Genomic DNA, 11,852 nt, shown 5'->3' with positions numbered 1-11,852 from the left:
ATACTTTAACTTTTCTTTACTTTCTCCTCCCCTTTTAGGCCTCTCTTTGCCACTTCATTAATCAAAACTTGCTCTCAGGAAAGGAGTTGACAAATACATTCACACTAAGGGAAGAATAATAAATAGTATCCTAACAATTGTTACCCATTTCCAGACATTATCATCAATCTTGATAATTTTTATCACTCATGCTGGCTGTGTCATCAAAATCCTTTTCAATTGAATGCATCAGGCAAAATGTATCTGTTGCTCATAGTGTTAATGAGAAAACCTATTTCCTAATCTTGCACTAAAATACAATTAAATTCTAAAACTAGATGACATCTTTTTCTTGAGGTATTTTGAATTTTTATTGAGGAATAAAGGCTTCATCTCTTATAGATGATTATCATGTGATAATATTGCAGTATGGCAGCAAAGATGAATTCTAAGATGCTGTATTAGTAGAAAATCTAAAGGGATATGGGATTTTATTAGTGTAAATTCATACCTTTTGGATTACAACTGGCTGGATGTCTCTGAAGTCTACTGCATTAGGAATGATTATTACTCTCACCCAACAGGTGTTAAAGGTAAAAGAGGGACAACATTATATGTGACTATTGGGATATAGAATGCTCTCCTTGATGTTACTCTGAATTTAGCTATAGTTTGTCAGGTGGAAGTAGCTCATTATGTGAGAAACACAAGCATTAATGACCTGGATTTAGTAGGTTTGAGTCAGACAACACCATTATGCCAACACCATTTGGGGTCCTCAGAAACTGGTGAGACTATTCTTTATTTCAAAAAATAGAGAAGAGTTACAAAACATGATTTCCTAGGAATATAATATAAATAAAACAGACATGGACACTGGTCTTGCAGAGCTTAAATTATGGAGGTTGATTTAGACAAGTAGGAAGGCATTTCTAATAGTGTGGTAAGTGCTGTGATGAGAGAAAAAAGGTATTCAGGGTGCACATGGGAAGGAATGCTAATCTAAATATCCATTGTGCCATTCAGGATATGCACTAGAAAGATATAGAAACAGTGGATGAATCAGTAAGTCATTTTTGAAGAGAAACATTTTGAAAAGCATCCTTAATTACTTGTATATTTGATACCACTTCTATTAATAGCTGATTGTCAGAATCCTTGAAGCATTTGCCCTGTTTTCTAAGGATATTTCCCTCCATCAACTGCCACCATCATATATATAACTCATTGATATAATAAAAAGGACATATTTCTTGCTCCATTTTTGGTTCTCATTGGGTTCAACTCAAGGATTCTAAATGCAAGGCAGGAAAGCAGCTCTTAAAACAGTGAAAGGCAAGCTATACCAAACCTAGCCCTGTATAGCACAAAAAGTCCTTGAGTAAACTTGTCAGGTTAGGCCTTGGTTGTAAAAGAAGGGAAGTCAAACAGATATGGAAAGACAGCCCCTTTGCAGCTAGATAGACCTAGTGACAAGTCCCAGTTATGCCCTGAGACTCAGTTTCTTTATCTGAAGAAAGATAATAACATTCATCTTGCAGGATTTAGACAACAAGGGCCAAGAACCTGGTACATAGTGAATGCTCAATAAATAGTGGTTTACTCCTTGGTTGTAAATAAGTAGTGATAGTTTCTGAGGCATAGGACTAATTATCAGTATCTTATATTTGTATAGCATTTGGCAGTTAATAAATAAGTAATCATTTATTGACTTTCTAGTATAGGTCAGGCTTTGTAGTTATTTTGTTCACATTTATTTTCTTACATACTCTTCAAATATCCACTGGGAGATAAATACTAATCTCTTGATTTTAAAATAAAGAATAAATGAAATTCCACTTGAGGAAGAAGAGAGAATCTGTGTGGTCCCATGAGGTTAAGCAGAATTGTGTTTGAAATATAGCTCTAGAACTCAATATTCTCATAACCTCCTGAAGCACTTAGCACAGAACTAGAAACAAATGAAGTCACCATATTTTTTATTATTCTTATTCTAAATATTATAAGTCAACTAATCTCATTGGGCTTCTGTGGAATACTTGAGTATTACATAAGGGACATGAAGATATTTAACCGAAATACATAGACTATAATCGAGGCTTAATAATTATTAGTTATCTTTTCCTTACTTCATAATCCAAGGAGAACCTAGTCTAGGATTATTGGACAAAAAAATAAAGTGGAATTTGGATAATGAGTATAATCTAGAGAGTTCAGTCCCTAAAGTTAATTGGTGAAGAAAGCTTTCACAAATATTTAGCCTGTATTTAGTAAGCAATTGATTAGCCTTCTGCTTTATTTCTTATGTCTTAAAATAGCTTAGCATAAAACATCTGGCCTAATAAGCAGGGCTGTGGAAAAAATCCAAAGAACTAATTTTATTTCACTAGCACTCCTGTTGGTTTTCAAGAAGGTTCATTGAAGACAATGTGTAGGGAATGTTGTATTGGGATTGTTTCACAGTGGAAATGGAGACTCTGAAGTTTTTATTGTTATATTTCAACTCAAACATCCCTCAAAAGCATCAAAAAGCCAGAATGTTCTGCAGTGAGCTGATAGCTAGCACTCTAACACACATGTTCACACGCACACATATACATGGTGTTAGGTCTCAGTTGCTGACAGTGTCTCATTATTCTCTGAGGTAGTATCACAGAATTCATATGTAGAACCTAATGTTCTCCTGTGCACCACACATCTAAAAGCATTAATGAATTCTGCCATGTAAGGAAGCTTGTTCTCCAAGGAACAAATAACCTAATAATAATATTTATTATAATATTAATAATATGTAATATAATATAATAGCTGTAGTTTTATTGGTTGATTTCTATGTTCCATCAGAATATAAAATTCTCATGAATGCCATCTTATAGCTAAGGAAACCAAGATTGAGAAAGATTTACATAAACTGCTCAGAATTACATAGCAACTGAGTAAACATGAATTCAAATATATACTGCCTGAATCCAGAGCCAGATCTCTTACCTTCTCCATTTATAGCAGGAAGAAAGCTAGGCTGTTCCTTGGGGAGTTTCAGTGATTAGTGGTCAAGTGTTGACTAATTGTTTTCTCCTTTGAGATTTTTTTTACTATGTTATGTTAATCACCATACATTACATCATTAGTTTTTGATGTAGTGCTCCATGATTCATTGTTTGCGCATAAGACCCAGTGCTCCATGCAGAACGTGCCCTCCTTAATACCCACCACCAGGCCAACCCATCCCCCCACCCCCCCTCCCCTCTAGAACCCTCAGTTTGTTTCTCAGAGTTCATAGTCTCTCATGGTTCATCTCCCCCTCCGATTTCCCCCCCTTCATTCTTTCCCTCCTGCTATTTTCTTCTTCTTCTTCTTATTTTTTTTTAACATATAATGTATTATTTGTTTCAGAGGTACAGGTCTGTGATTCAACAGTCTTACACAATTCACAGCGCTGTTTGATTCTTCTTCTATTCCTTTCAGTTAGTCCATTGACTGTGGGCTAGTGACACATGTATGAATTCCTTAAGGTTTTCCATAATATTGTCCTAACCCATGTTTCCAAAAAACGTCCAATATTCCCCTGCATGCATGCAATTGTTAAATTGGATTGCTTATTATTCTCAGAATCTACTATAGCCTTTCATATTTCCATATATATATATATATATATACAAAATTTTTCTGGTGATATTCCCTCTGCCTGAATTCTACCATTCTATTGGCTAAACTTTTAACTGTTTTTCAAGCATCAGGTTAAAGCCTTGCCTGAACTCTAGAATCAGATGTTATCTCACTCATTTTTTTTTTTTACATTATGGCTTTTAACATTACTTTTTAATGGCTTTTAATATTACTTTGTTCCATATTATGGGCATTTGTGCAGAAGTATATAAGTCCTGAAAATCCTCATTTGATATTTCATTAACCACTTATTAGGCAAATTATTTCCTTTTTCTGAGCCTCTTCTTACATGTATGTAATATTATTAACTATAACAGGGTGTTTAGAGAGATGAAACTGATTTTTTCCCTATAAAAATCTATTAGCCGTTTCTTTGGTTCTCAACCAGAGGCGGTACTGCCTCCCTAGGTGATAACGGGAAATGTATATGGGTCTGCCTGAAAGCAGAAAGAAGCTAGGCATATTCTTGGAACATAAGACCAGTATGGCTGGAACATCATTAAGGAAGAGGGAGGAGGTGTAGCATGACATGAAAATTAGAGTACTGAGTAGGTCATGTATTTTCTTCTAAAGTCATGAAATAATGATTAAAAGGCATAAAACATTGAGATAGTATAATCTGATTTTCTGATTTAAATACTGATTCTTTTTCTTATGTGTATGGTTGATTAAAGGAAACCATTGTAATAATTCAGATAAAAGCTGTCATACCTAGACCAGTATCGTGTCTGTGGGGATGAGGAAAAGTGTGTGGCTCTGGACATACAATATTTTGAAGGTAGGTGAAAAGGATATGGCAGTGGGTGAAGAAGATGTAGAAAGTATAGGAATTAAGAATGAGTCCTAAGAGGTTGCAATATACTGAGATTGGGAGCACACAGGCACCAAAAGTTGTAGTGAGAATGTAAAATGATAGGCTTTTGGTATCTTAAGTTGAAGTTATAATTATAGTAAATTTGGATGTATAAATTATATGGTGGGATATCAGTTGGGTCTAAAAGGAGAGATCAAGGCTATATATAAAATGTGCAAGCTAGCATATTTAAAACCTAGCAAGACTGTAGACAAAGAAAAATAAAATATCCCAGATTGAGTCCTAGAGCCATTGAGCATTCAGAAATGGAGTAGAGAAAAGAGTCAGCAAAGGATGTTTAGAAAAATCAGCCAGAGTAAAATGAAAGAAAGCCAAAGAGAAGGAATGTCACAAAGGTCTAGAGATGAAAGTGTTTCAAGAGTGGTAGCATGGTCAACTCCACTGAAAGCTACTCAGTGGTCAAATAAGATGAGTGCAGAAAGTGACTATTGCATCAATCAACATGATATCCTTAACAAAAAGCATTTCCTAGAGAGTGATTGAGATAGTGACTTTGTTGCAATTAGTTAAAAGGTGATTGGGAATTGGAGCTCTGAAATGATGACAGACGAAGGTGCCAAAAAAACCATTTAGAAATGCCTAACTTCCTGAAGTTATATGTATGACGTTATTTTTATAGCATAGTTGATCTCCCCAAAAGATCAGAAATCAAATGCCAGTGATGAACTGAGAACTGAATCACAATGTGGTCAAGGCAAGAACTGATACTGATGTTGCCCTTTGGGAAGTAATAATTACCAGTAACATAGGAGTTTGAGTTGAAAAGGTAGGGAATAGGATTTCGGTCCCCATGTTGGTGAGATGATACTGAAACACCCATAAGTCTAATGCATGAAGGACTGCATTTCTGTGAAAGAGTTATGTGATGAAAATAGACCCATCCTGGGGCTCCTTGGTGGCTCAGTTTGACTCTTGATCTCACTTCAGGTCTTGATCTCGGGGTCGTGAATTCAAGCCCGAGGTTGTGTTCCAGGCCCTTTGTTGAGGTCCACCCTCACATTGGGCTCCAGGCTGAGCATGGAACCTACTTAAAAATAATAAATGAAATAAATAAAATAAAATAAAATAAAAAATAGACCCATTTCTTCTTGCTTTTGGGTGAAAAAAATAAAAAAGTCCCTAGAGAAATCAAAATCAAAGGCAGGTATTTCACATGGGTTTTATACTACACAAACAGACCAGATTAACATAAATATTAACATAAACACAAGAGATACCTGTTTGGTGTCTAGAAGGAGCAAACATTAGAACCACAACAACAATGTTGAAAACCCAGCCTGCAAGAGAATTCTTTAGTGGAAAGGGTGAGTGGACACTACAAGGATGAGTTCATATTTTAAAAAGGGGGAAGATGGCTGTATTAACTTCCAAGAATACAATATCATATAATTAATTTATCAAATAGAGCTTGCAAAATATTTAAAAAGATTAAATATCATCCCTTCTCTAGAAAAATGAAGAACCAACCACACTCTGAAAATTCCTCAAACTATGGATCTTTTTTATACTTGAAAAACTCAAAAGATCTTTTTAAATCTATAGCTGTCTTTGAAATAAAGAAAGGGGAATTTTCAGGGAGCAACACAGAGAAAGATAGGTGAAACCAGAGTGGTAAACTAGTACTAAAGCTCTTAGTGGTGGATCATTTTAAAATATCAAGGTTTTTTAGCTTCAACATTTTATTATGAAAGGTTTGAACATATGGAAAAGGTAAACAGGAAACACTTATATCCTCACCACCCTGGGTGGTGTCATTAACATCTATAATACTTGTTTTTCCACATATCCATCCATTCATCCATTCATCCATCCATCCATCCATTTTTCTCCCTGTCCATCATTCCATTTTATTTTTGATGCATGCTGAAGTAAATTACAGACATCAGTAGTCTTCACCCTAAATATTTCAGAATACATATCATTAAATAAAATTCAATATTTTTACATCTTCTTATTCTCTGTGAACTTTACATTCAATGGAATCCCTAAATCTCAAACCAAGTTTTGGCAAAAGCATACAACTGTGAAACCCAGACCCTATTAGGATATAGAATATTATGTTACTGTTATCTCAGAAAGTTCTCTGATGACTTTTCCCAATAAATCTTGCCACCCACCCTCCAAATTCCCTAGGGGAAATAATTTTCTTGATTTTTTTTCTCACCATAGAATATTTTATATAAATGGAATTTCGTTGTATATACTCTGCTGTGGAATAATTCTTCCAGTCATCATAAGTATATTTGAGATTCATCCGTATTATTGTATGTACCCATCATTCATTTCTTTTTATTCTAAGTAGTATTTCATTGTATGAAAATATTATGAACTGCCTGCTTATTTCTTTTTAACCAGAGTTTCATACACTAGCTCTATCAAACATTCAAAGAACAAGTAACCTTCATTTTACATAAGCCATTCCACAAAGTAGAAAAATAGAAAAGGGAACACTTCATAAATATGTTACCACAACTAGACAAGAGCAATTTGAGAAAGGAAAATCATAGTCGATGTTGCTTATTAATTTTGATGGAAAAAATTTCTTAAAATATTAGCAAATATAAGCCAACAGCCTATAACAAAAGAAACAACCTAACAGTTCAATCACTTGAACACATACCCAGCAACCATCAGTACCAAGTGGAATTTAACTTTGGAATGTGAGGGCCACTTAACCTTGGGAAATGCATATTAGGGCAATTCAGCACATTTGTAGGTGGAGAGGGGGGAAAATACTGCATCATCATCATAATTATTGCCAAAAAAAATGTGTTTGATAAAATTTAATATCCATCCATGATAAAGCAAACAAAACCAAAAATCTTTTTTTTTTTTAAAGATTTTATTTATTTGACAGAGAGACACAGTGAGAGAGGGAACACAAGCAGGGGAAGTGGGAGAGGGAGAAGCAGGCTTCCCACGAGGCAGGGAGCCCAATGCAGGGCTTGATCCCAGGACCCTGAAATCATGACCTGAGCCGAAGGTAAACATTTAATGACTGAGTTACCCAGGCGCCCAAAACCAAAAATCTTTTAGCAAACAAGGAATAATGTGGCATCACTGTCTACAAAATTATCTACAATCACAAAATTGATGTATATCATTCTTAGGTATGTTTTTGTACTTCTACTTTATTAATAGGTGTTCATACACAGGATACAGTATTGTTTTTATGTTCAATTTTTATATGAAAGGCAATATTTTACTTATTTGTTTGTAATTTGCTTTTTTTTTTTTTCATTTGGTATTATGGATTTATCCATGGTGGTATCTGTAGGACTGTTCCTTTGTTTTAACTCATGTGTAATATTCCATTGTATGAATCAGACATAGGATATTTATAAATTAGATTGAGGGACAGGTAGGGGATTTGTGTTTGCTTGTTATGGAGAGATGTGGCAGAAATCCTTGGATACAGCTCCTTAATGCACAATTTCCATCCAAGTAGAATTGCTAGGTGGACAGTTTATAAGCATTTTCAGCTCCTCATCCACTGCCAATAACGTTCTACCAAGTGTAACAATAAATTGATAGTGTCAACAGCAATAAATAAGTATCCTTTTCCCCATATCCTCACTAAAATTTAGTTTATCAGTTTTAATAATTTTTTTAAAAAAACTGGGAATGAGACTGTTTTCTGTAGGTTTACATTTGCATTATTTTTATTAGGGCTAAAAAGATTTGTGTGGGTTTTGTTGATGAGTTGAGTTCCTATAAGAATGCTAATTCACAAATTTTGTCTATTTTTAAAAATTGAGCTATTTATTTATCATTTATTTGAATGAAATCTTGCTGTATGTTGTATTAAAATATTTTGTTGCCTTTGTGATTTCTCATATCTGCAGCTTAATGTTTTATTTAGCTTCTCTTGTCTTTTGTTAAATAGAGTATTTTGTTTTCAAATGGCCAGATATATTAATCTTTTCTGCTATGGTTTGTGCTTTTTTTTTAAAGAAATATTTTTTTCTCTCCTGGGGTCATGAAGATATTTTATCAAGTTTTCTAAAAATTCTAAGTTTTTTCTTTGTAAATACCTATGAAAATGATATTAAAATAACTCTGTGATACAGGAACTATTTTCCTGAGTAATAAGAGTACTGAAGCATCGTGAGATGGTGACTTGTCATAGCTACACAAAGGCAGCATTGGGACCAAAGTCTAAAACTTGTGTTTCTAAGCCCACGTATAGTTTCACTGCATAAAACCATGGGAAATGTAAAATATTTTCTCCTTAGAACTACTTGCATGATACATCTGAGGCTCCTAGAGACTTAGCATCTTATACAAATATAATGCAGCATTAATGATGGACATCTCAGATATTTTGACAATCTTGCAAGATGTTACTTTGGGGGTAGATGGGAAAGAAGTTGGACTGCAGAGGAGGAGCAAGATGACAGAGGAGTAGGAGAGCTAAATTTCATCTGGTCCCAGGAATTCAGCTAGATAGGGATCAAACCATTCTGAACACCTACAAACTCAATAGGAGATAGAAGAAAAGAGAGCAGCAACTCTCTGAACAGAAAAGCGACCACTTTCTGGAAGGTAGGACATGCAAAGAAGTGAATCTGAGGCGATATTTGGGAAGACAGAGGGCATGGAATGGGGACCTCCATCAGCCGCTACCGGAAAGTGATACAGCAGTGGAGCCCCAAATCGGAACTTTTAGAAGTCTGCTCCACTGAGGGACGTCGTTCCAGTGGCTAAGCGGGGGTGGAACCCTCATTGGGACAATGTGGTCTCAGGACCCTCGGGGTCACAGAAAGACCGGGGGTGCCTGAGTGCAGCAGAGTCCCAGGTATAGGAGCGGGGAAGCCGGCTGCAGAGACGGAGCCAAGGAGTGGGCTCTCAGCTCGGGGTTGACATAAACCATGGTCTGTGGCACAGTCAGGCCACTGCTCTTCCAGCAGGGACCCAACAAGCGGCAGATCTGGGGAGACTTCCCTTCCTCCCCCGGGAGAAGCAACATAGGAGCACACCACAGGGATTTGCTGGGTTTGGAGACACCACACGGGGTCATGTGCCAGAGATGGAAACGCCTGGTCACAGACTGGGTGAGCACAGAGTGCGGCCAGAGACCAGGGAGATGGGAGTGATTGACTGCTTTTCTCTGGGGGTGCACTGAGGAGTGGGGCCCCGAGTTCTTGGCTCCTCTGGGCCAGAGATTAGGAGGGCACCATTTTCACTCTTGTCCTCCAAAGCTGTACAGAAAGCTTGCAGGGAACAAAAGCTCCCAAGAACAAAACCGAGCAGATTACTTAGCCCAGGCCTGGCAAGGGTGGGGCAATTCTGCCTCTGGCAAAGACATCTGGGAATCACAGCAACAGGCCCCTCCCCCAGAAGATCAGCAAGAACAGCCAGCCAAGACCAAGTTTACTGATCAATGGGAATAGCAAAACCCCAGAGCTAGGGGAATACAACACATAGAATTCATGGCTTTTCCCCCATGATTCTTTAGTCTTTCTAAGTTAATTTTTTAAATTTTCTTTATTTTTTTCTATTTCTTTTTTAAAATTTTTCTTCTTTCCTTTTTCAACCAACATCTTATCAATTCTTCTTTTAAAATCTTTTTTAATTTTTCATTTTTACAGTCATATTCTACCTCTTCATTGTATTTAACCTTATTTTTTTGTATATATATAAGTTTTTGTTTCATTAAAATTTTGGCATACTGTGCCTTCTAACAGACAAAAATACACCTAAATCTAGAGTATGACATTGTCCTAGTCTCCCACCTGATCACATTCTCTCTTTTTTTAAAAATTTTTTTTCATTCTTTTTTCAACCAACTTCTTATCAATTCCTTTGTAAAAATCCTTTTTAATTTTCATCTTTACAGTCATATCCCATCCCTTCATTGTATTTACCCTTATTTTTGTATATATATAAGCTTTACTTCCTTTAAAATTTTGGGAGGCAGTTTCCTCTAACAGACCAAAATACGCCCAAAATCTAATGTGTGGCTCTGTTATATTCATGAGCCTGATCATATTTTTATTATTTTTTCTTTCCTTTAGTAAGACCCTGGTTTTGGGTCTATTCTGATTCATTTAGTGTATGTTTTTCTGGGGTTGTTGTTACCCTTTTAGCATTTTTTTAGCATTTTGTTCTCTCATTCATCTATTCTCCTATGGACAAAATGGCAAGATGGAAAAACTCACCTCAAAAAAAAAAAAAAAAAGAACAAGAGGCAGTACTGACTGCCAGGGACCTAGTTGGTAAAGACATTAGTAAGATGTTGGAACTAGAGTTCAGAATGACGATTATAAAGATACTAGCTGGGCTTGAAAAAGTATAGAAAATACTAGAGAACCCCTTTCTGAAGAAATAAAAGAACTAAAATCTAAGCAAGTCAAAATCAAAAAAGCTATTAATGAGGTACAATAAAAAATGGAGGCTCTGACTGTTAGGATAAATGAGGCAGAAGAGAGAATTAGTGACATAGAAGACCAAATGATGGATAATAGAAGCTGAGAAAAAAAGAAACAACTACTGGATCAAAAGGGCAGAATTCGAGAGATAAACAATACCAAAAAGCAAAACAACATTAGAATAATTAGGATCCCAGAAGAAGAAAGAAAGAGAGGGCCAGAAGGTATATTGGAACAAAATAGCAGAGAATTTCCCTAATTTGAGGAAGGAAAAAGACATCAAAATCCAGGAGGCACAGAGAACCCCCCTCGAAATCAATAAAAATAGGTCAACAACCCGACATCTAATAGTAAAACTTACGAGTCTCAGAGACAAAGAGAAAACCCTGAAAGCAGCTCGGGAGAAGAAACATGTAATCTACAATGGTAGAAACATTAGATTGGCAAGAGACCTATCCACAGAGATCTGGCAGGCCAGAAAGGACTGGCATGACATATTCAGAGCACTAAATGAGAAAAATATGCAGCCAAGAATACTATATCCAGCTAGGCTGTCATTGAAAATTGAAGGAGAGATAAAAAGCTTCCAGGACAAACAAAAAATAAAATAATTTGCAAACAGGAAACTAGAACTACAAGAAATATTGAAAGCGGTCCTCTAAGCAAAGGAAGAGCCTAAAAGTAACATAGACCAGAAAGGAACACAGACAATATACAGTAACAGTCACCTTACAGGCAATACAATGGCACTAAATTCATGTCTTTCAATAGTTACCCTGAATGTAAATGGGCTAAATGACCCAATCAAAAGACACAGGGTATCAGATTGGATAAAAAAAAACAAGACCCATCGATATGCTGTCTGGAAGAGACTCATGTTGGACCCAATGACACCTCCAGATTTAAAGTGAAGGGGTTGAAAACAATTTACCATGCAAATGGACACCAAAAGAAAGCTGGAG

The sequence above is a fragment of the Leptonychotes weddellii genome, chromosome 11, assembly GCF_054177405.1.
Source record: "Leptonychotes weddellii isolate Sample4059 chromosome 11, ASM5417740v2, whole genome shotgun sequence".
In the NCBI taxonomy this organism is placed as follows: domain Eukaryota; kingdom Metazoa; phylum Chordata; class Mammalia; order Carnivora; family Phocidae; genus Leptonychotes; species Leptonychotes weddellii.
This window is presented reverse-complemented; position numbering follows the sequence as displayed.